The 22,300-nt window shown below is 34.6% G+C and overlaps 1 protein-coding gene across 3 annotated transcripts in view; it reads left to right on the top strand.

The window, feature by feature from the left end:
• LOC137236983 (uncharacterized) overlaps positions 1–22,300 on the top strand; it is a 75,025-nt gene that overhangs the window by 6,042 nt on the left and 46,683 nt on the right. The gene's annotated exons all lie outside the window — the stretch shown is intronic.

Genomic DNA, 22,300 nt, shown 5'->3' with positions numbered 1-22,300 from the left:
TAATTGCAATTAATTTTTCAATAAGTTAATCAATTGATTAAAAAATTCATTAATTGATGCCCAACACTGATTATAATTCTTTTTTAATTTTAGGTAGATTAAAGTACGGACTTGAAACACGTCAACTGGATCACTACTGGGATCCATTTTTTAACACTATCTACTCACGAAAAAAAAAAATAGAATTTATTTTTGTGATCACGTGGAAAATGGGGGGAGGGGGTCCAGTTGACGTGATTTAAGTCTACAGGTAATTGTAGCATCTGTTGCAATAACAGAAAAGTTTAAGTTTATAAATTATACTTTTTATTCATCCAATCAATTCACCCTTCTTCGTTGAAATATTCTGTGAAATTTTGTCTTATGGCTTTAGCTACGCCTTTACGTGGATTATATGGGATATCTAAGGAAGCTGGCGGGGTATTGCTAATATCTGGAGTCTCTCTGAGGCTGGACACGTAAGTATTGTCGACTTGCAGCAAAAAGTTATGCAGTACGATACAAGCCGAAACTATCTTTTCCACGGTTTCAACTTTAAGGTTTATAATGGTTAGAAGGACCCGAAATCTATTACATATCATTCCAAAAGCGTGCTCCACAACCTGTCTTGCTCGAGAAAGTCGTAAATTAAATATTTGCCTCTTTCTATTTTTTGTATGATATGGATATGGCTTGATGATGTGCTTTTGTAGCGGGAAAGCATCATCTCCTACAATAACATATGGAAGGTTTCGTCCTCTCCCAACTAAAGAGTCTTTTGGTAAATTTTCCTCTTTTTCCAAAATATCTTTTAGACAACTACGTTGAAACACACCAGCATTACTTGCACGTCCATTCGTGCCCACATCTATGAACACAAAACGATAATTTGCATCAACTAAGGCAGAGAATAATACTATTAGTTCCTTTATAATTATGGTATAATGCACCGTCCTTCCGCGCCGACCAAAAGCTAACGTGCTTGCTGTCTAAAGCACCCAAACAATTAGGAAATTGCCACCTCATTGCGAATTCTTTTGTCTATAGATTCCCATTCCGCAACATTGCTCGGCATCTTTAAATAAACAAAAATTATAAATTCTATTTACAGAAAATACCATAGCACTTCATATAAACTTTAAACTGTTTTAAGCTCGTAAACTTCTTTAAACTTTGTGAGGTTTATATAGTTTAGTCGATACATATCAAAGTCGCTTAAGTTCATAGAGATAAAACAAATAACTTAAATTTGCGACAACTATATTTTGAAGTACTTAGACAGATTTAATATGTATATGGATAAAGTAATTTAAAAAAATTTAAGTTATTTGTTTGCTGACTGTGGACTTAAGCGACTTGGATATGTATCGACTCAGTTATGATGCCTTTATAAGTTTATACGAGTAAATCGCTACAAGCCCATTTACGTACTCGTAGATGTATATCTTTCAATTTTTTAAATATTATTTCGCACACTTCGGGTATGAACTTACTAATCGAGGATGTGGACTGAGGCGATTGGTAATTTAAGCTCACAAACGATTCACCTATAATAAAGATTTAAGATATTTGATATACAAATAATGTAACACAATTACTGATGCACGAGATTTACCAGTGGCAAGAAATCGCAGAGTTATGGTCAACTTCTCCGCCGCAGAAATAGTTTCTCTAAATAATGTACTGCCACGCTCTAACTTAGGTTCTACGATATTCAGTAAATAGTTAAATTGGCTTTTGTCCAACCATAAATAGTTTTTGAATCCTTCAGGATCTGAAAGGAGGAGTTCCTTAGTTAAAAAGGCGAAGGAACCTGTCTGCCACTTCTCCGATCGCCAGTCTTTCACCCAATGCGTTTTCGTTTTTTTATCGGCAGCGCAACCGCTTTTTCACATAAATCAACTAATCCTGTTCATGAAAAATATTTAGTACATGTGATTGTGTATATTCTGGATTTCAATCACTTACCAAAAATAACTACGTCGTCGCTATCTTCTTCGAGAGCTTATTTGGTTAAATTCAATAGGTCCCTTAAATAATTTCTTTGCCAGCATCCATTTTGGTTCTTTAGAAAGTATGTAAATGTCAAAATCGAAGAACAAAGCCATAAACTTGCTTTCAAGAAAAATTGACAAGTGTAAACACGAATAGAAAACACAAAGGAGAACGCCGGCAGAATTGAATTCAATAATTGCATAATGTAAAAGCACGCATAATGATTGAATTATTGATGTGAATTCACGTCACTGCTTAGCATCGGCCCAGAGATGGCAGTACCCTGAGTGCTGCTAATATTCGTAACAATATTATTGAATTTTACTTTACTTTTTGGAATTAATTTTTGAATACTAATAAAAGTTAAATATAAACGTTTAAAAATACGAAACGTAACAAATACAATACAAACTTCTAGTACATTTATGTCCTAACGTTAAATATTTGCTTGTTTAATAATTGTGTTGCTTGGCACGTCTGCGAATTTAATACAATGTTATACCTCTATTATGCCTTTTATATCTTCAAATCGTATGATTTAATTCCGTTACATATATATGTGTCAAGTAATACAGAGTAAAGTAAATGGACAAATACAGTGCAAAGAAGGAGTACAAAATTATGGAATGCATGAAATGTCACAGGGTGACCTAACAGACTAACCTATTACAAAAATAGTATAAAACTTAAAAAATACGAATGGCCCTGATGGAATAAGTTGTGATACAATTAAAAAAACTATGGGAGGTGGGGGGTGATGAAGTAACTAGTATTGTACAGCAGTCACTTACACAGAGAAGAATGCCGCATGCACTAAAAACGTCATTGATTATGCCCATCACCAAAATCAAGGGAAATGTCATTGAAACTATTGTACAAGAAATATTGCTTAAGCATATATCTGAAAATAGATTGCTTGCAAAACACCAGTCAGGCTTCAAAGAGAAAACAATACAGAATCGACTTTGCAACTAGTTATAGAAGACTGGTTTAGAACCCTTGATGGAGGTGAAGGCGTACTAACAGTTTTTCTAGACTACAAAAGAGCTTTTGAATCTATTAATAGCAATCTGTTGTTGAAAAAGTTAAGGAAATTATACACTTAAAGAAATGGTGCTATAAAATCAACAAATCGGTTTTGTTGTTGGCGGAGATTCGGTGAAATTGATTGAATTATGGTTACTTCGACCGAGTTTTTTGTCAAGCGAACAAATTAGTTTAGTCATTTCAACAGAAAAGAAATTGTCGCTCTTAAGTTAACAAAATTCTGTAAAATTGACAGATTCCTAATCAACGGTCAAAACATGAGCAAATTTCAAAGAGAATTTTACGCTCACTGCGCTCTCTACTTTGTACTTATGACGACGGTGCCACTTGTTAAAAAAAAAAAAAACAAAATAAGAAAATCACCAAATGGGAGAACAACAAAAAACTAGTTTTTCAGTTATCAATACAAAACGAAAAACCCTTTGTTGGATTTACTGTGCAAAAAATTATGAGATACCGGGGCACCTATTTATCAGGTACAATTTTGCAACTTCTCCTGCGAAATGCAAAATTACGCCCCTTGTTGCAAAAGTTTTGTTTGAACGAACAGGATTTTTCCAAAGTTAGTAACATTTTGTTCAAGTTTTTACGAATTTTCTCTCACTCCAACGAATCTAATAAGATAATAAAAAACATCATATTTTAATGTTGATGTTTCCGACAACATAAAACTTTGAGTTGTTTTGGAATCGTTTCAACTTAAAGTGTTACGAAAATTAAACTTACCGAATTACATGTAAAGTTACTCCAGTGGTTAATTACCGTCCTGCGATTTGATTCTTTACTTTTCTATAACTTACAAGTTCCCTATTTAAAATGTTATGTCAAACATTTATACTACAAGTTTTGTTCGAAACAATCAAGTGTGGCAACTACATGCGAGAGAAATTGAGAATGAGCTGAGCTGCAATTGAAAGAATTGAGAATCAGTTTTGTGACTACTATTCTCATTTCTATTTGCAAAGCGAAGTTCAAAACTATAAATTAAATAAATTATAATATATAAAATTTTGTGAAAGTGCGTTTAATAAAACAAAATAATAAAGTGTATAATGTTTAATGTGTGCCAGAATATTTGATGTACGCCCAATTGAAGTTCGGTGGGAAGTGCGTACATATGTATGTATATGTAGCAAACATGCGTATTTATGTATTCACATATTTACGTATGTATGTATATATACAAAGCTGTCGCGACAACTTTTTTTGTTCATTTGACTACTAAAAGTACAGCACCTAAGCGTCGCGACAAATAGCGACACGTTCATATTCGCGGCATTTTTGCCCAATTGGTCAACTTGGCCGTGTCGTGTCGTCCGACTGTCGCTAAGTGTGCATGGTTCCGTAAGAATACATGCAAAGAAATTATCTAAGTAACAGATATCAAACTGTAAGATTTAATAATAAAGCTTCAAAGGAGATAGAAGTAAAACGTGATGCTCCACAAGGAAGTAAATTAGGTCCGTTGTTGTTAATAATGTATATTAATCATTTGCCAGGAGTATTACATCATTGCAAAATTCATATGTTTGCGGATGATACACTGATTTATTTAAGGGAAAAGGATGTGCATGTTGGGCTTGGAAATACTAATGAAGATTTTCTTAGGTAAGGGGCACACAAGGCTACGTGTCATAGACGCGTATTAGACGCTGCAGGAGAAATCTGTACTCATTGATGTCAAACACATATACTTGAATGGAGACCTGCATACGAGACGTCAGCTGCATGAAAGCCACAAAGCATGAATGTTTCATGTAGCTAGGCGTACAGCAATGTTGGTCGCTAAGCGTAAATACGCGTAAAAAAAAGCAAGAAGAAGATATTTGTTTACAATTTTTCGTTTGCAAACTTGTGTTTTGAATAAAAATTTTTTTTCACTTATCCCTTTCGCTACGGCTTTCGAATACGTGAGTTATGATTCAAATTTGAACTGATTTCATTTAAGGGTTGTAGTAGAAGGCAAAATATGTCAATATATTTTTTCTTAGAATAAAGGCCTAGCGTGGGGGCCCTGGTACACATATGTACCATCCGCATTTTATGTGGTACATATATATACCAGCAGGGCTGTCTGAACTATAACAAAACACAAACTAAACTGATGAACTCAAACAAATGTTTCATTATTTTGGTAACGATCTCGTGCTATTGCAGATTTTATTGACGGATTACCCAAAGAAGTATATTTTGACCAATAATCCGCTATAGATGGAACTGTGTTGTAAGACATAATAACCATGCATCCTAATACTACTTGTATTTCACCGCTATTCGTTCTTAGAAATTTTGGTTTTTTTCGATGAGATTTTTCGTTGGTACCTAATCTTTCGTTTGTGCACTGAGCAATGTACATTAGCAAGGATTTCGGAAATAACTTGTTGCAAATTTCCAAAGCAGTGGCATTGCGATGTATCGATGTTGAACACCTTCGCGAAGTACTGACACTTTTGCTTGGTATGAATGATTCGTGCTTGTCACACCATAAAGTAATACCAGTGTTTTCCACAGATAAACTAGCTGGTGGCTCATCACTTTCAGGAGAAGAGTCATCCTCGCTTTCTCCATCGCTTTCATCTCCAAATGCTACCTACTCAAACTCTTCTGACGTAACTGAACGCTTATCAATTGTGCTTGGTGGCTCGTAAGCATCATCACTTCCATCTGAAAATTCACTCAAGCTTTCTTCATCAATATTATCTTCAAATAATATTCGCTCAATTTCATCCGGATTCACTATGTAATAGTTTTCACTAAAAAAAATATATATAAAATTTACAAAAATTTCTGCATATAAACCGGTTGGTACCTATCTGTACCACAGTAAAATACGGGTGGTACATAAAGGTACCAAGAGCTAATTATTAAAAAAATTCGAAAAATAAAAGTAATTTTTATACTTATTCCAAACAAAATATACAGGAAATTAAATTTTCATTTATAAGAACCACCTTCACAGATTATTTTCCATTTTTGAATCACTTTAAATAATAATACATTCAATTCCTTCAAGGTTTGCGCAATAAATGCCATATTTTCAAAGCACTTAACGTTGTTGCATATTGCTAAACAGGGAATTCGCATTCTTCTTAAATAGTTACAAACTTTAAAATACGGGTTGGTACGTTATTAACCTATTTACAACACATAATTTGATTTAATGTCAATTTCAAAAAACGGTGGTACACATGTTTACCAGTCGTAGCGAAAGGGTTATGCGCGGTGGTGAAAACTTTTCTTTTTAATTTTATACACAATCAACTTTTGTATAATGGCAATTATACAGCATAAATTAATTTGTTTAATTTTTTTGGAAACATTTTTCTTTTTGTAGCGACGCTTGGAAATAGCTACGTATGCAAATCTTGAAGCGTAGAGGAATTGTAGCTACATGAAATATCTTGTACGCTTCTATGACGTGTGCACCTTGTCTTACTGTATACGAATGGTTGTGTATGAACCAACCATGTGTTAATGTGCAGAAAACAAAATTTATGGTATTAGGAAAGCCTAGATTAAGGGAGGAAGCTGAAATGAGATCAGTTTTACTTTCAGGGTCACAGCTGGAATGGATCCAAAGATACAAGTATCTAGGGGTAATTATAACACGTTGAATATATAAATGGTAAAATAGCAAAGAATGTCAACTTGCTGCGTAGATTGAGAAAAAATATTTCGAAAGCAGGAAAAATTACATTATTTAAAATGATTTGTTTAATTTTTTTGGAAACATTTTTCTTTTTGTAGCGACGCTTGGAAATAGCTACGTATGCAAATCTTGAAGCGTAGAGGAATTGTAGCTACATGAAATATCTTGTACGCTTCTATGACGTGTGCACCTTGTCTTACTGTATACGAATGGTGGTGTATGAACCAACTATGTGTTAATGTGTAGAAAACAAAATTTATGGTATTAGGAAAGCCTAGATTAAGGGTGGAAGCTGAAATGGGATCAGTTTTACTTTCAGGGTTACAGCTGGAATGGATCCAAAGATACAAGTATCTAGGGGTAATTATAGATAATAGTTTGTTTCAAAGAACACGTTGAATATATACATGGCAAAATAGCAAAGAAAGTCAACTTGCTGCGTAGATTGAGAAAAAATATTTCGAAAGCAGGAAAAATTTAATAAAGGTATGAGGGCATTATTGAAAAAAAGTCATACTGAACGTGTTCAAAATATGTTAAGAGATTTACGATATTTAATGAAGTGAAAAGAGATGTCCCTTCAAAAAACGCGAGTACTCCCTAAATAGTGTAAGGATACTCCTTTAGGAATATAAGAGTGCTCCAAAATTAATCTGTATTCATAAAAAAAATGTGCTCCAATTAACATTGCGATGTCCTAGGAGAGGAGTAGGTGATCCCAATCTCGCTTTGTTTGTGAGTATTTCATAGAGTACATACGTGAGAGTTCTTTCAAAAGTACTTTCACTATAGTACTCCATGGAGCACCCACAGAGGATCATATGGCAAAAGTACTCCAGAAAAACTACTCTATGGAGTATCTGCGGAACAGTACTCTCTAAACTGCTCCTGAAATATTACTCCATGGAGTACCGACAATCGATTACTTGCGAAACTGCTCTCAAAACATTACTCCTTGGGTATACTAGCAAAAGAGTACTCGTTACCACCTACCTACAGGAGATTACTTAAGAAAGTACTCTCAAAGCATTACTCATTGGAGTAGCTATGGAAGAGTACTTTTAAAACCATCGCTAGAGAAGAAGCCACCCAAAATAAAACATAAAATTTATAAAAAAATCATATTAGTTTCTTTATTCACGCAAATTCTAAATAACATAAGAATATTAGTAGTATAAAATATAAAAGTTGTATTGCCCCTCTTCATTTACATGTATGTATTTATTGTTTAAGTAATTTGTATAAAATGCTTCAATTTAAAATTAACATCGGAAATTCAGTCGTAAAGTCATTTAAAAGTGTAAATAACAAATATTTATTATCAACATATGAATACTAAATTTAACTGATAACTGTTATTTGGCTTAGTTTTTTCTCCTCATAACTTGTAATTATTAAAACTTAAAACAATATCACAAACTCTTTCACAATTGCATTTAAACAAATAAATATGATATTTTTGCTTTTCCTTTTGTATATGGACATATATTACATTTAAATATTAGCTTTTTTATTTGTTTCCTTTATTTTTCCTTTAAATTATGCGACTCTTTATATTTTATGTGAAAATTTTAAATTTGGAATTATAAAACCCAAATGCATTTACGAAGTTATTCAAACACAATATTACAAACTCATTGTTCAACCATTTGAAAATTCATTATAATTCTATTTTCTTAAAACTATGTTTATATAAATATATTTATATAAAGCTCCTATTGAGTTAGATATAATTCCATTTATTCTTCATTTTCTATACTTTTTGGAGCATAGTCATAAAAAGAAATAATAATAATTAATTAGTAAATTAACAACTGTTTTTATACATATATGCACAAAAAGTTTCTTTTCGATTAAATTTAATTCTTTTTTCCTTATTGCATATTTTTTTCTATGGAAAACGACGAAACTTAAAATAAAAACATAAATGCACTTTCGAAGTTAATAAAAAATAACTATCACAATTCATTTGATAAGTTATTATCATTTCATTTACTTAAAATTATTTTTATACATATATGCATGTACAAAAAGTTTATTTTCGCTTAAATTTAATAAAATTTTTTTTTATTTCATATATTTTTTTGTTTTCTTTTGTGTAAAACCATTAACTTTAAAATAAAAACATAAATGCCTTTTCGAAGTTAATAAAAATAACTATCACAATTCATTTCATAAATTATTATCATTTCATTTACTTAAAACAATTCATATACTTATATGTACAAAAAGTTTATCTTCGCTTAAATTTAATAAAATTTTTCTTTATTTCATATATTTTTGGTTTTTTTTTTGTGTAAAGCGACGAAACTTAAAATAAAATCATAAATTGTTTGGCGACCTTTCATATTTAATATATATTTTTGCCGGCTCGAGGTCAATTAAAAAATAAACACAAGTTTTCTTTAAAAATCCGATATATTTCGGTTACTCCGCGGTAACCGTCCTCAGGGATATAAACTGCAAAATCTATACAAACAAATAACATTATATAAACAAAATATTGATGAAACAGTAACAACAAATGACATACATTAATTTACACGTCCTCTTGCTTAGTCGTGGAGTTTGTTACTACTTTATTTGTAATTAAATGTCTGTAAATATGCGCGACGTTGTCCGTGTCAGTCTTGTAGTTCAGTCGTATATTTGGCGGAGTGTTTATAATGTGTAACATTTCAAGTGAGAAACGCTTGGAATAATTTGCTTCTTGCTGTAAGATGGATGCTTTAGCGAAATTGGGAGAGTGTCCGCTCGATGCACAGTGTGCCATTAGCGCAGTTTTATGTGTAAAAGAATTTTGGCATTGTTTGGTGTCTGATTTGTGCTGTGCCAATCGCGTTTTTAATTTTGATTTGGTTGTACCAACGTATACCTTGTTGCACAGCTCTTTCTGGTTTCCATTACATGGGATTTTATAAATGACATTACTTTTGTCCATTTCCGGCCTTTTTGACTTAGTTCTGTTAAATATGTTTTTAAGGGTACTTGTAGGCTTGTGAGATATTTTTATTTTCTCTTTGTCGTAGCAATCTGACATCATTAAGCGTTCAGATAAATGGGATACGTAAGTTACCGATTTGAATAGTTTGGGTTTGTCTTGAATTTGATGCTGAATATTGTATTTTGATCTTTTAATTACGGAGTTTATAATGTTGTCTGGGAAGTCATTTTGTTTTAATAAATATTTTATTTCGTCCGTAATCTCCTTGTGGTAAGTTTTGTCAGATATATTTAACATGCGTCGTATACAGCCCATTGCTGTATTCATGATCATCGTTTTAGGATGTTTAGAGTTAAAATTGATGATTCGTCCAGACGCTGTTTGTTTCTCATACCACCGTAATTTTAGCTGGTTACCTTCTTTTATTATAATGGAGTCCAGATAAGGTAATTTGCCCCCGTCTTCTAAATCTACAGTAAACTTGATATTCTTGTGAAAGGAATTAAGCGTATTCAGCGTATTTTGAATCTCGTTTTCTTGTATGATTGCAAAAAGGTCATCAACATATTTTGTAAGTACTCTCGGTTTCTGTTTTAGTTTTGTCATTGTTTTTTCCAAAAGTTCTTCCATAATTATGTCAGCAATGACTGGCGATGCAGGTGATCCCATGGGCATTCCTTTTAATTGTGTGTAGATTGTGTCGTTAAATTTGAAGTACCTATTTTCTTCGATGCAAAATTTAAGTATATCCATAAACGTTTTCTTTGGTATCCTGGTGTGTTCTTTTATAATCGTCCATTTATCTTGTATAATGTCAAGTGTTAATTGTGTAGATATGCTAGGAAACAAAGAAACCACGTCGAAGGAGATAAGTTTTTCATCATCACAAATAAAGGTATTATTAATCCTCTCTTTAAATTCAAGTGTGTTCTTTATGTTATATGGAGAGTTGGCTGTTATGTTCCTTAAAATATTAATTATGAACTTACACAGACCGTAAGATGGGGAATTAAGCGCTGAGCAAATTGGTCTGAGTGGTACTCCTTCTTTGTGTATTTTTGGAACTCCATATAGTGTAGGGGGGAGGGCGGTGGTTGTGGTGAGTTTGTGTTTTTCAGACTTCGAAATATATCCCATTTTAAATAGTTTATCGACTATAGTATTATTTTTGTTTTGTAATTTGGAGGTTGGGTCAAGTCTCAAAATTCTATATGTAGTCAAGTCATTTAAAATATCACTCATTCTGTTATTATAGTCATCTATCTCCATCATCTCATCTCATCAAAATATTTATTAAAACAAAATGACTTCCCAGACAACATTATAAACTCCCTAATTAAAAGATCAAAATACAATATTCAGCATCAAATTCAAGACAAACCCAAACTATTCAAATCGGTAACTTACGTACCCCATTTATCTGAACGCTTAATGATGTCAGATTGCTACGACAAAGAAAAAATAAAAATATCTCACAAGCCTACAAGTACCCTTAAAAACATATTTAACAGAACTAAGTCAAAAATACCGGAAATGGACAAAAGTAATGTCATTTATAAAATCCCATGTAATGGAAACCAGAAAGAGCTGTGCAACAAGGTATACGTTGGTACAACCAAATCAAAATTAAAAACGCGATTGGCACAGCACAAATCAGACACCAAACAATGCCAAAATTCTTTTACACATAAAATTGCGCTAATGGCACACTGTGCATCGAGCGGACACTCTCCCAATTTCGCTAAAGCATCCATCTTACAGCAAGAAGCTAATTATTCCAAGCGTTTCTCACTTGAAATGTTACACATTATAAACACTCCGCCAAATATACGACTGAACTACAAGACTGACACGGACAACGTCGCGCATATTTACAGACATTTAATTACAAATAAAGTAGTAACAAACTCCACGCCTAAGCAAGAGGACGTGTAAATTAATGTATGTCATTTGTTGTTACTGTTTCATCAATATTTTGTTTATATAATGTTATTTGTTTGTATAGATTTTGCAGTTTATATCCCTGAGGACGGTTACCGCGGAGTAACCAAAATATATCGGATTTTTAAAGAAAACTTGTGTTTATTTTTTAATTGACCTCGAGCCGGCAAAAATATATATTAAAAACATAAATGCATTTTCGAAGTTAATAAAAAGTAACTATCAAAATTTATTTGTTAAATTATTATCATTTCATTTACTTAAAACTATTTCTATACACATATATGCACAAAAAGTTTTTACTCCTTAAATTTCGTTTCTTTTTTCTTCTTTAGTCATTTTATAATTTTTTTTTTGTGTTAAACGTCAAATTTTTTTTCAAATCAGAAACATAAATTCATTTTCGAAGTTAACAAAAAATATGTATCGCAATTCATTTGATAATTTAATATAACTTCATTTACTTAAAACTGTTTTTATATATATATATTTACATATAGTGCTTATTCGTTTAAATCTATATTCATAACTTTTTGTTTGTTGCTCCAAGCATGTCTAAAGTGCCGTTTTTTTACTGCTTGAATTGCAAGCTTTAATTCCTTTTCTGCACATTAGGAGAATGATAGATAAATTATAGATTTTGCAAGTTCGGTTTATTTGTTTAATATCTATTTCGACATCTGAGTGGAAGATTACATACGAGATTGCATTCTCGAAAAATGGCCAGAAACACAAATATAAACAAGTAGGGAAACGACCTATAAACAATCGCAGTGATGGCATAGTAGTATGTGGACTATGAAAAGGAATTTTTCTAATTGCCATACAAAGCATATTGACAAGTGCTTTTGGCAGTGCTGCAATAGTATTATCTATGTAACCAGTAAAATTGTTTATAGCTTTCATTTTCAAGTTTTCCTACAACAAACTCATAATAATTAAATTACAATTATTATACACACGTCTTGAGCTCGCAAAATTTACCAATTAGGCCTTATTTTGAACAGTGCCCTATCGTCTGAACAACGTCCTATTTGTTAAATACAACGTCTGTCTATGTCAGGATTTTATTGAATAGCGCCATATCCTATAATTCAGTGCAAAATTTCCGATTATGAAAACTGTAGTAGTAGTAGTAGTGACTTATTTATTTTCTTTCAACTAGGAATTACAAAATTAAAGCAAAATAAATTAAAAGTATAAATATACAAAAATAAAATAAATTAAGATTCCAGACAATAACTATAAATGTTGTGTGTCTGAATACCACTTATAGCTTAACACTCATTTAGGAAAATTCGTTGACAATAAGTTCTCTATACTTAAGGCCATTTCTTATATAAACAAAGAGTGAATTATAGTTATAACCTCTAAGGATATTTACCACCTTCTGCAGAACTGAAACTTTCTCACCATAATAATTCAACCGTGTGTCTTTATATATAGGACATGTCCCAATGAAGTGATAGGTGTATTCAGCTACACTTAAATTGCTCATAAAACAGTTTATTGAAAATACATTTTTAAAGCGTCGAGCATTAATATTTAGCAAATCACCCCTTGCTCGGAAGATCAGACTTATGGGTTACGCAGATCACTCATCGTTGAAATAGGTAGAGTACATAGGAAGCACGTCGGAGTAAAGATCATGTGAAGACTGGAGTGAACTATTAGCAGAGTCTGCAAACTCCTTTTGAATAAATTTCTCTAGTAATATTGGTATGTTCACTTTCAGCGATGTGGGAGAAAAGTCAGACTGAGGCACCATGTCAACATTTTCATAAACGTTCCTCCACTTTTTGACCCAGTACAAACCTCGTCTCACTGTCTCCTCTGCTACCACTCGGGGCAGTCTATTTACTGTTAAACTTAAACAGCGCGCAAATAAAGCATGTGAATGCGTAAGGTGTGACTGAATAGCGCCGATAAACCTGTTTCTAGGTGTAACATATAGTTTTGTGTACTATTTCATATCATTTCATTTATTTAAAGAAATATATATTAGTACAATAAGATCATGTATGATCTTTTATAGTACAACAGACATTAAATGACAGGATAATAATAAAACATTCAAGTTTTAAATTTAACACATTAACCTAACATATTTAAGGTATATAAAATAATATATGATGGAAACCAAAACAGATTCATAACAGAATATGCTCACTACAATTCATAAAGGAAAAAAAAAAGAAAAGTTTAACGTTAGCAAATATTCGCTCCCAACGCTTACGAACGCTTACGAAAAACAATTAGGAAAATAAAAACGAACTTAGTATTAAAATCGGTTATATCTAAATATACAGTAAGCCATTTTCGGAAACAGAATTGCTAGTTGGGTACCAGAATACTTAAGATAATAATAATAATAATTGACTAGAAGATATGTAGGTAAACTCAGTTTCAAATCAAGACATTCATTGACGAAAGAACGAATATATAACATTCTTAAAGTTGCTTTTACTTAAGCTATTGCGAATTGAGTTCGGGATGGAATTCCATATGCGGATAGCATTGACAAAGAATAGCCTTGCAGAGTTCAAATAGTTGTAGTTTGGTAAAATTATGTCACATATGCGAGCAGACTGCGAAAGAGTCAACTTGTTATATAAGTAACTGGGCACTTTATCTGCCATAATACGATAAAGGAAAATGCAGTTCCTCGCTCTAAGGTAATCAGAGACCTCACAACCCAACAAACGAGTCCTCCATTCAGATACATGGTCAAATCTTGCTAAGCCAAAAACATATCGCGTTACATGATTGAAGGCTACATCAATTTTGTGTGCAGACTTGGAATCTAGTTTGCTGTATACACGTTCCGCATAACAAATACTTGGCAATATTAATTGTATAGCCAGCTTTCTTCTTATTTCTAGCGGGGTAAAGGCCGCCGATACTCTTAAGTTTCGTAGGGTATAGTAAACTTTACTGATGACAGAATTAACGTGATCAACACAGACAGATTAGAATTTATGACGAAGCCCAGATTCGTCGCTTTAGAAACATATTTCAGACAGTTAACATTAATGTAAAGATTTGGTGGGATCCTGAAAGTTAATATGCTTTTTTGAAATGGGAAGTACATACGATTTAGCACTGTTAAGAGCAAGGAGATTCGTAGATGCCCAATGGGGTAAAGATGACAGGTCACTGTTAAACTTGGCACAAAGTTCAGAGGCTTGCCCCTGCATCGCTGATATATAGATCTGGATATCATCTGCGTAGGCATGTATCTGCGCATGCTGGCAGGAGCTGAAGATGTCATTTATAAATAGACAAAATAATAGCGGTCCCAATATAGAACCTTGGGGTACACCAGCAAGCAATGGCCTAATGTCAGATATTTCCGATCCAACCTTAACACGCTGCGCTCTACCCCCCAAGTAGCTCATCATTAATTTTACCGCAGAGTCACTAAATCCGAAGTAGGCTTTCAGCTTCATACATAGCAAACTATGGTTAACTGATTCAAATGCCTTTGAAAAATCGAGCATACACAACAATGTTAATTGATTTTTGACATAGGATAGACGTATGTCATCCAGAATTTTTATAACAGCTGTGGCGCAGCTGTGCTTAGATCTAAACCCCGACTGCATCGGTGAAAGCAATTTGTATACAGTTATATGCGAGTGGATTTGTTCAGATAACAGGGACTCAAGGGTCTTCGATAGAGCGGGAAGGATGCTTATGGGACGAAAATCAGACGGACTACTAGCACTTCTATTTTTAGCTACCGGAAGAATGATTGCAAGCTTCCATGCATCAGGGAAGCACGAAGTTGTAATACAATGGTTGATGATATGTGTTAGGGTTGGCAAAATATGAGGAAGAATTATTTTTAGAAATTTTAGCGGGATTCCATCAGCACCAATCGCGTTTGAGCGGATCTTACAAACACATCTTGCAACATCAATCTCCGAGACGGCACAAAATTCAAATTGCTGAGCCGATGCAGGTGGATAGGGTATGTGCTGGGAAATGTTGGCGCTGGGTGAGGAAGTACGATTTACAAATACATCATTGAGCTCATCAGGGTTAAGGGAACAATTTGAATTATCTTTAGCATGCACACGAAGGTTTCTTAAATTACGCCAGAGGACATTATTTGGCAGCTCGGAATTTAACATTTTACCAAAATACTTGCGTTTTTCACGTTTGATAACGGCAGTAGTTTCATTTCGAACATTCTTATAGGTATGCCAGTTCAAATCTATCCGATTCTTTTTCCACACTGCATAGGCCTTGTTGCGTTTTTTAATCATAGTACGAACAATTGTGTTGAACCATGGGCACGAGGACGATTTTCTTTGAAAACAACGCATTGGTACATGGGCATAGTAAAGAGTAAGTACCGTTTCATTTAAAAATTTGAGTTTATCGTTCACATTAGATAAACTCCAGCAATCGGCCCAGTAAACACGATATATGTCAGCAGTCAAGCTGTTAAGGTTAAGCGAGCGATAGTCAGGGAAGCTATATGTAACAGGAAATGGATTATGCTGGCCAAAGTCAAAATCAAACGAACAAAAAATTAAATCATGGTCAGAGATAAATGATATTTGGTAAAATTTTAAAACGGAGGACGGATCGATGACAAAGAAATAATCAAGCAGACTAGGACAACAGTTATTCGCGAACCTTGTTGCTACTGATGAGTTAACTAAAGAAAGACCAACACCAGACACATCGTCCAACAGACGGGAACTATACAGGTCACGACATAACATATTAACATTAAAGTTACCACACACAATGATACTATCAAAGTCAACTGTGAAAGCAGATAGCATGCTACAAAAATCACTTACACTAGAATACCTATTAGGATTATACACGCATGACACAAGGATTTTTGACGCAGAACTAGACAGTTCAATAAGTACGCCACTCTTCCACCCTTTCTATTAAGTCTATCATTTCGATATAATTTATAGCCCTCTATTTCAAAGTGTGCGTCTCTTAAGTCATGTCTAAACCAGGTCTCAGATACGCAAATAACATTCACAGACGACCGCTCAAAGGTTCTCCTAACCAGATCCATTTTCTCATAATTAAGACTTCGTGCATTAAAATGTACAACATTAAATCCTTTTTGTCTACTGCACATGATATTTAAAAGTGCAAGACTATTTTCACCAATGCTATTCATTCCACTGTTTAGAATCATTTATATAGCGTAAGTTAAAAGCAACCCCAAGATAATTACAAATAAACCGAAGTAAAGATACCACACAGTGACTGAGTTTAACTACACTTACAATATATATATATATATACAAAACAGAAACGACAACATACCATTACTATATTAAATACAACTCTAGCGAAACTGCTGCAAATCATCAACACTCCTTATTTTTAGTGGTGGGCTGTTTGTTGACCTGTCCGCTCTTACATGTACCATACCTCTCATAGTAAATACCGATACTAGGCTTCCTTTACGTCGCAGCTTAATGGCCTCTTGCAGTAAAAGTCTATTCTCCCTAGTGAGGGTCTCGTATATATGAAAGGACCCCTCAATGCCGATTGGACGCAAAGGAGTCACAGATTTTATTTTCTTGCGATGTTCTCTAAAGGCTCGCAGGGTACGATTGAGGTCAAGAGGAGAGTGAAATTTTATTATGACTGCACTGTTCAGTGTAGTACTTGACGCCTTAGTGCGGAAAATATCCCTGATCTGCGGAGCCATAAACTCAATTGAGAGGCAGACCTGGTTGAAAATACTTTTTAAGTTTTCACCCTCACCGAACGGAATTCCGAAAACAACGGCATCCGCCGCAATATCAGGCGCAGCACTCCTCTCTAATACATCCTCCAAATGACCTTTCATTAACGCAAGATCCTCCTCTGTTTTCTGCGCATTAGCTTCCAATACAGCAATCCGGGCAGACGAGTCAGCGACCGTAGCAGCAAGCGAAGTTATATCCGCCTCAATACGTTTGGTAAGCTTACTCTCCACCTTAGCAAGCTGGTCCGAAACACTTTTAATTAGTGGCCACAACTGCTCAGTGTGCTGTTGAACTTTCTCTTCCAACTCCTTCAATTTGCCGAATACAGCAGCAAGAGTAACACCTTCTTCAAACTAAGCCGCTTTCGGAGTAGGAGAGCCCTGCTTGCTTATCCGGCGCTTTACGGAGGGAGGAGCAGTAGACGCCATTCTGGATTATGGATTATAGCGTACTCAGAAATTTATTCTATTTATACTTGCGAGTACTTTGTGAGATATTAAGTACACCTGGTCACCGTAATTTAAATCAGCTGCAGAGAGATAATTCACACACAGGTGGCGCCCTGATACATTGGTCAACTTATTTGCAAACTTTTTCGCGGTAAATGTTATTGCAAAAAATATAATTTAGCACCTTTCTATATTTGTAGCAAATCCAAAAGGAGAGTGCGAATTGATGAAACTGCACGATTTTATACAAAAGTATTTCTTTAAAAATGTATATTGAACACTTCTACTAAGTGTAATGCACTTTAAAACAATGAAATTATTTATTAAAGTTGTAAGTTCATATTTACAATTTGTGCCTGTACTCTTTCAATTTCCTGTATCTTCCGAAATTTGTAACTTTTTTTTTGTCGAATTGCATCTTTTGACACCTTAGCCGACATTTGGCTTACCTGTTTTAGAATTTAAGAATTACCATTGTTCAAAATATTGAGCATGTATGGGGGACCCACAGATTGCGCATTCACGGAGTTCAAAATTGCTTCGTTCTGCGCAGCTACGTCATAGTTGACTTTTGAGCGAATAAAAAAAGAGCGACTAAAAAGAGAAAAAGGAAAAGAGTCAATTCATACGTCATAAAAACAGCTGATCTAATGTTTACATTCGCAATCTTCTTGAGTGATTTGTATGGGGGAACTACATAGCACCACTGGCACTATCAATAGCATTAGCGCAATAACGTAGTGTCGCGCTTTGTCATCATCACTTTTTGACATTGTTTTCATTTGCAAGAAAAATTTGTATAATTCATTATTAAAATATTTTCGGTAATAGTCTAGTTGAGGGGTCGACTGCTAATACACTACCAAAAATATCGAGAGAGGTGTCGAACGACGCGTCTTGATATCAGTATTAATAATCCGAAGGCGGAAAATAAAAATTTTAACGCGTTCAAAAGATATTAACAAAAAACCGAAAAAAGACCCGCGGGTACCTCCGAAACCGGGGGTCGGATCCATAGTATTTTTGCGCAGAACACCTTCCTGCGTTGGCGGCCTTCGGCCGCGCTTATAAAAAATAACCCTGGGCTACGCCATGCCAAGTCCGGGTGTGTGGTATAACCGTGGCTACCGCCACGGTGATGCACAATTTTTTTTGTGGGTATGAACACAACAACAACCACATGGAAATCGCCAACTTCAACTGCAAATATCTCCAGACAGAGATAAAATTTTTCTTTTCCGCCTTCGGATTATTGTTCCCGAGATTAATACGCTTCTTTTGACACCTCACTCGATATTTTTGGTAGCGTATTAGCAGTCGACCCCTCAACTAGACTATTGCCATATTTTCATATCTTCGCAAGATTTTGTAGATCAAAAAATGGTAATAGTCTAGCTGAGGGGTCGACTGCTAATACGCTATCAAAAAAATCGAGAGAGGTGTCAAACGACGCGTCTTGACATCAGTATTAAAAAGCCGAAAAATAACCCGCGGGTACCTCCTAAACCGGGGGTGGTATCCACAGTATTTTTGCGCAGAACACCTTTCTGCGCTGACGCCCTTCGGCCGCGCTTATAAAAAATTACCCTGGATGGGTCCAACACCGGTTTGGAGACCAAAACTATATCCGCGCAAAACACTTATGTTCACAGTTTTTTTTTTGTGGGTACAACAATATTACAATAACCACATGAAAATCGCCAACTTCAACTGCATATATCTTCGGACTGAGATACAATTTTTATTTTCCGCCTTCGGATTATTGTTGTCGAGGTCAAAACGCTTCTTTTGACACCTCTCTCGATATTTTGGGTAGCGTATTAGCAGTCGACCCCTCAACTAGACTTTTACCCAAAAAATTAGTATCGTTATGGCTACCGCGTTAGTGAAAAGAAGAAAACAAGCCAAACAACATTTTTCACCATCATCAGAAGAAATCAATGTGACAAAAGTTGATACCTTCATGGGTTTGTGTTTTTGTCAATATTCAGTGTATGTTCGGCAGCGAGTTAGTTTGGCACTTTAATTTGCACACAAAAAGGTGTCGCACCTAGAAATACCGTGCTTCCCGAAGTCGGTGTTGGATCGGCGGTGACTATGTGTACTCATCAAATCCGTAACTGACTCGGTCAAATGCAAAGAGGTGTAAGTGTCTGTTTTTGCCATTTCGACAAAACAGGTTAAAAGTTTCAGCTCTGTTTAGTACTTAAGCTAAATATTATTCTTTCAGTGAATCATTGTGAATCAAACTAATACGCCAATTACACGCCTCAAGTATCCTTGTGCCAATTACCAATTTGCACAAGGATTTGCCCGGTGTGTGCACTGGTTGCGCTATTTGCGCAGAGAACTGCGATAAAATCAAAACGATTTTGATATTTACGCATGTCTGCAAATATTGCACATGCTTTTTTTCGTGTGTGGTGAATCTTACACAGTTTACCTGTGGTTCCTGATAATATAACATCAGTAATTATTGCTTAAAAATATTAATATCGAAGGCGCAAGGACCATCTCTAGCTTGTAACAGGAATTCTCATAAATTCAATAATAATTTGTTGCGCTAGTTGAAAAATAAATATTGCGCAGTGCTGCAATGAGTTGAGCTGGTCTTGCAATTAAAATATATATTTTATAAATACAATGGAAAATAAACGCTTCTGTGCGCGAGAATTACCAGCACTGTGGAAAATGGTGATTTTTTATACAATTAGTGCCTTTTTTATACAATTAAAATACATGTTTAATTTGTTGCGCTACTTTAAAAATGAATATTGCGCAGTGTTTTTGAGCCGTGTATGTTAAAATTTTCATTTGCACAAATATCGTCGTTTTATATTTGCGCATGGTTTTTGTGTCATGTATGGGCAGTATAAGTGTAATATCTTCTGCAAAGACGTCAAAATTCCAATGTGATTGGATCACCTAATTTGTAATTGACTATCGCTGTCTCATTCTGTATTTCTTTCTATCACCCGCTGAAGATAGCCGGCCCTATGCGCCGCCATATTGAACACCCTGTCAAAACACTAAAAAGTAGCCATATTGAACATCCTGTCAGGCAGTTGACAGATAAGATATCACACTTAGTTTGATTCACAATATCAATGAATAATTGTCGCAACAAGAAAAGAATTACTGTCTATACTTTTGCCAACAAATGAAATTGTTTTGCAACAATGCGATTATGCACTTAACTCGTTTTTGGTGGAAAAGGCACGTACACCCCTTTGCTTCTGAATGCCTCAATCGTTTTATAAATCGGCTTATTGTTTTATGTTAGTTCCTTCGAAACTGTGCACGCGCTTGCCGCAATTAAAGGTCTTTTTGAATAATTTTTTTTGTAAATAAAACCAAACAAGTTTAACGTTATAAGATATATTTATTAATGGCGTTATTATGTATAACGCAAAGCGACACGAAGGGTCACTTTCACCCAAGTGAAACCAAATTCGTATCATATAAGAGCATTCATTCACTTCGGTGACTCTCAGTGATTGTAGGTGATTGTCTTACGTTTTTTCTTATTATATAGTGACGCAAAGTGTCACGAACACTCATTTTTGCTGTCAAAATATCCACTTGCTTCTGGGTCGCGTTTGCTTCATTCACTTCGATTTTCATTGTGGTTTTTTTTATAATTTTTGAGTAAAAATCTTAGCATTTCGGGAAAAAAAAGATTGAAACTTTCCATGGACATAAAGGTTATATTTAGAGCTTCGTTCAATGTATATTTCGTCAAAACATTTTACAGGAATAAAAAAAAAAACATAAGTGAACCCTATAACAATTATAGCCAGGGACCAGAACAGTTATTCCTTTTGTAATAAAAGTCCTTCAGAGAAAATTTTGGTATGGCCTAGAAGGTTCAATGTGGTCGTATTAAATCATTCCCGACATGGTCGAGCATGTACTTTAATGGTGCTTGTTGCCGGAACATACCGGATATTTATCCGGTAAAGGACCATCAACATCGATAACACTCCCTGAAACCTTCGGGGAGTTTCTTTATCGCTACCACAACAACAACGGTTGGTTATGGTTTTTCGATAACAAGTTTCTAGTGTTAGAAGCAAAGGTAACGTTTTACAAGACCACCTAATTTTTAACTAAAATTATCAAAGGTGGTATCAAAAGACGCGCTCGACCTCCGTTTCAAGAATCCGAATAATCTGTCTCGTCGACAAGCAACGATACAATTCAGGTACGCAACATCTAAGTACAGAAGAATTAGGCAAGGGGTATCACAGAGTGGTATCCTATCCTCGCTTCTTTTTAACTTCTATATATCGAAGCCCCTGACTGCACGATAATGGCTGCAGGTTCCGGGCCATCCATCGATGAGATAGGTAATAAAATAGACAACTATCTCCTGATCTCTCCAGTTTTTTGACTTCGCGAACCCTGACATTGTCACCGACCAAATCATCGGCGACTTTATAACATGGATGTGCCAAATGTCGACCATATTGAACATCCACGTCGATGGCGTCACGTTACCGTCTGTCTTACGCCCAAAAATCCTAGGTGTGACGTTCTATCAGCACTTAAATTTTGG

Source organism: Eurosta solidaginis, chromosome 1 (assembly GCF_040869045.1).
Source record: "Eurosta solidaginis isolate ZX-2024a chromosome 1, ASM4086904v1, whole genome shotgun sequence".
In the NCBI taxonomy this organism is placed as follows: domain Eukaryota; kingdom Metazoa; phylum Arthropoda; class Insecta; order Diptera; family Tephritidae; genus Eurosta; species Eurosta solidaginis.
This window is presented reverse-complemented; position numbering and strand designations above follow the sequence as displayed.